The sequence below is a fragment of the Piliocolobus tephrosceles genome, chromosome 5, assembly GCF_002776525.5.
Source record: "Piliocolobus tephrosceles isolate RC106 chromosome 5, ASM277652v3, whole genome shotgun sequence".
In the NCBI taxonomy this organism is placed as follows: Eukaryota; Metazoa; Chordata; class Mammalia; order Primates; family Cercopithecidae; genus Piliocolobus; species Piliocolobus tephrosceles.
In genome coordinates, this window is record NC_045438.1 from 18825891 (window position 1) to 18829735 (window position 3845).

The 3845-nt window shown below is 54.7% G+C and overlaps 1 pseudogene; it reads right to left on the minus strand.

Moving 5' to 3' along the window:
• Nucleotides 1-1493: 1493 nt before the first annotated feature.
• LOC111550302 lies at nucleotides 1494-1984 on the minus strand (annotated as a pseudogene).
• Nucleotides 1985-3845: the final 1861 nt, after the last annotated feature.

The window sequence follows — 3845 nt, forward strand, 5'->3', positions numbered from 1 at the left end:
GAGCACCAGGGTTGGGGTGGGCACTGGGGTGGGCAGAGCGCTGTGAGCCGGGACTCACGGTGGCTCCTCTCCTTCCTGCCAGTGCACAGTGCAGTCCAGCTCGGTCTCTGCGAGCCCAGCCATGGAGGACTCCACACAGGCACAGACCCATGGTTTTCACTCCGGGTCTGCCGTGAGTCGCTCTGTTCACCAGCCAGCACCCCGTCTTTAGACAGCGGGTGTGTAAGTCAGCCAGGTTCTGTGTCACTGAAGGCTTCCTTCCTTGATGTGTCCCAACATAGCCTGTCAAGCTGTGGGGCGAGGCTTCCAGTCCTGCCTCTTGTGTCTGGGGAGCACGTCGGCTTCCAGGGCAGCAAACTCGCGGTGCTTCCTCTAAATGCTTAGACTATGGTGCAAAAGATCCAGGAAATGCCGTTGGCATTCGGTTCCCCTCGCTGTGCCCTCCTGGCCCTTTCCGTGAACCTTTTGTTCTGACAGGGAAGACAGCCGGTGGCCTGGGTCTCACGCGCCACCTCTTGAGTGCCCCGTGGGCCTCTGCAGGCTCCTCTGCGGGCCACATGTGTGTGGTTTGAGCAGAACGGGAGACTACACAGGCTTCTGCTGGGAGCTCACTTGTTTATTTTGGATGAATTGTTTGTCTCTGCTGCTGACAATGCAGCCTGAACCCTGTTTTGTTATTTCACTGTCCACGAGTTCTGTCAAAGACCAGTGGCCTTCTGCCCTCATCCACTGACCGCCTGACTTCACTAAGCAGCATTCGATGACATTTTTCTGTCACTGAATTTTTAGGTCAAGCCCATTCTATCACTGCAGAATAGATAACTGGATGGCAGAGTGACAGCCTTTGGGGGAGGGCAGTCGTCTCTGGATCAGACACATTTTTCTTTTTCCCAGGCATGCAGCCTTTGCCATTTCAGAGCCAGGGTTTTTCCCAAAGACTGCATTTCCATCAGCTGCACCTTGTGCAGGTCCCACCCCCTTATGCCCCTCCCTTACTTTAACAGGTGCAGAAGGGGAAGGAATGTCTGTGCTTTTCCAGGTTGCTTCCTTTCTATAATGTGACTCACCTGTTCTGTAATATTTTTTAAGCATTTACAGGCTATGCAGAATTGTGGAGGATGAAAGTTTGACGGAGACGTGGGGCTGACCTGAGGGAGTCATGGGCAGCAAGGCCAGGGAGGGGCAGATACAAGAATAACTGCAGTGTGGGGGCTGAATAGTACATGCTGCAGCCTCCCGGGGGTGCAGCCAGTGGGGGATGAACAGACCCGTGGTCCTCCACACAGATGTCAGCACACTCCCAGGTGCATTTCCAAACACAAAGGTTGGTGTGTCTGCCCGGAGCCCTGAGCAACTGGAGCCCACAGTGCCCTGCCCTGCCCCCAGCCCACCCCATCCAGGGCCTTCGCCGACTGCCTACAGCCACTGAAGGGTAGAAGGGGCCTGAACTTGGTCGGAGAGGAGGAAGCTGCTGTTCCCCAAAGCACACATTTTCAGGGCAGCATTTTTAGAGGTGCTGCGCTGCATGAGAACTATGGAGAGTATGAGGAGGGGAGGCCAGCCAGGCAGGGGCCACAGAGAGCAGGGGTCAATCCATGGATATCTTTAGGGTCTCTGCCCATTTTGGTCCTCGGGAACAGCCCCAGTTGCTCCCCTTGAAGCGCATCTATGGCATTGGGGCCCCCCGGAGCACCAGGGTTGGGGCAGGCAGTGGGGTCGGCAGAGCGCCCTGAGCTGTAACAGGAGGCATCTCCTCTCCTTCCAGCCAATGCACTGGGCTGGACTCCCAGGTTTATAGAAAAGTGGGGCAGACACTGGAGAACTGCTTTGTCTTGAGATAGAGTACTCACTCCACCAGGCATAGCATCCCTCCTTGCCTCTGGTAGTGCAAGGACCAGGCCGTACCTGTGGCAATGTGGAAGCTGAGTCCATGCAGCATCCAGTGGCGAGTGCTGTGCCCACTGGGAGGCTCGCCGAAAGCCATCCGGGAGGTCTGGGCTCCTCTGAGGCTGACTCGAGGGGGCTGCCCAAACAGAAAATCCCAGTTCTTGCTATTTCAATCTCAGACCAACCCACCTGTGAACACTACCCTTTCATGTGGACGTGGGGAATGAGGAGGAGACAGGGCAAGCTCAGGACCAAAGGAAGAAGACGCTGACCTTGAAGCCTTCTCCAGGGAGGGACACAAAGTCACGGCCTCAGCTGGCAGAAGGTGCTTGACAAACCACAGGCTCCTGCCCCCAGCGCTCTGGCCCTGGGGACACTCAGACATGAGAGAGTCCAGACACATCCCTGAGAGCCACACCACACACCTCGCGCCCCTGTTCTCCCATAAGAAGAGCCCCTCCCGGCAGACAAAAACCTCTCATGTGTGACTCAACCACGCCATAAGAGAGGCTCAGGTGAAGAAGTTTAACTAAGACGCCAGTGGGGTAGAGTCCTGGGGCAACCCAGCAGCATCTGGCTCGGCCTTCTCCTTGCTGTCCCTGCCCCTCTGCCCCCAACTGAGACAGAGGGAGGCTGGGAGCCCCTGCCCTAGCCATTTGGTGCAATCTTATCAGGAATGTATGTGCCCTGTTTTTCCTCAGACACTCCACAGGAATGTGTCAAAAGGCACATCAACATGGCGTCCCCAGGGCTGGTGACACAGCCCCTCTAGAAACCCGGCTCCTGTGGCAGCTGGTGACGCTGTCTGCCCTGGGCCTCCATCCTGAGCAATGTCACAGCGTCAACTCACTGTCCTTCCCTGGAGGGACCTCCCCCACACGAAACCCTGCTCCAAAGCATGGGTGGTCTCAGCCTGCATCCCTCCGGGAGAATGAGGCCTCTCCTTCTCCGTCCTGGGCTCCCTGCAGCCAGAGGGGTGATCAAGCGGCAGGAGAAGCCAGGAATGATGCCAAGGACACATTCGGGTGACCGGTTATCACCCGGGAGACAGGAGGCATCCACAGAGAGATGATTGGATGCAGAGCCAGGCCCCCCAGGATCCTCACGCCATCTCTTCCTCCTGTGGTCAGTGGGGACATGACCCAGGGACAGGCCCTTCCCCAGGAAGGCTAAGCACGAAGTCCTGCCCTTCTTGTGATAGAGGCCAGCAACACTGGTGTTCATGATGTCAGCCAAGGATGGAAGGTCCAAATCGCTCATTGCCCAGACTTGTGAAAACTAAATGGCTGCCTTTTTCCTTTGAACCTCTTTTCTGAAGGCACACATGAATCTTCAGTTTTCCACAGAGACCTGGAAGGAACTGAAAACCCAGGTTTAGTACAAGGAGAGCATTAGACAGAGATCTTACTAAACATTTAAGGAGGCTAAGAGTACAGCAGGCATTCTGTCTAAAAATCACAGGCTGCAAAAGGAATCAGTGACCCTTGGCCCCAGTGACGCAATCAACTCTGAATCTCAGAGTTGTGTTGAGAGAGTTACAGACTGATGGTTTTGCCAGGACAGGCTGCATCAGAACGTAGAACGCCTATGTGACCAACCCAATTCACTCCGATTCTTTTGAATTAAATAATGACAAAATCCAAGTTGCTGTTCAAATCAGTAGGAAACCCAGCTGCTAAGGTTTATGGTGATTGGGCCTGCTTGGAAGTCCCAGTTCATGTCAGCGTAACCCCATGGATACAGGGCAGGCTGGCCAGATTAAATAAAAGCTTTCCATTCCACTTCTATTCCGCAGTCTCATACAGCCAACCCTCTTCCTTGTTTAGTGTGGAAATGTTAGGTGCTCAGGCCTGAGGCACTATAGTCACACTATCATCTACAGTCATGCTACCATCTTCAGTCACACTACCATCTACAGTCACATTACCATCTTCAGTCACACTACCATCTACAGTCAC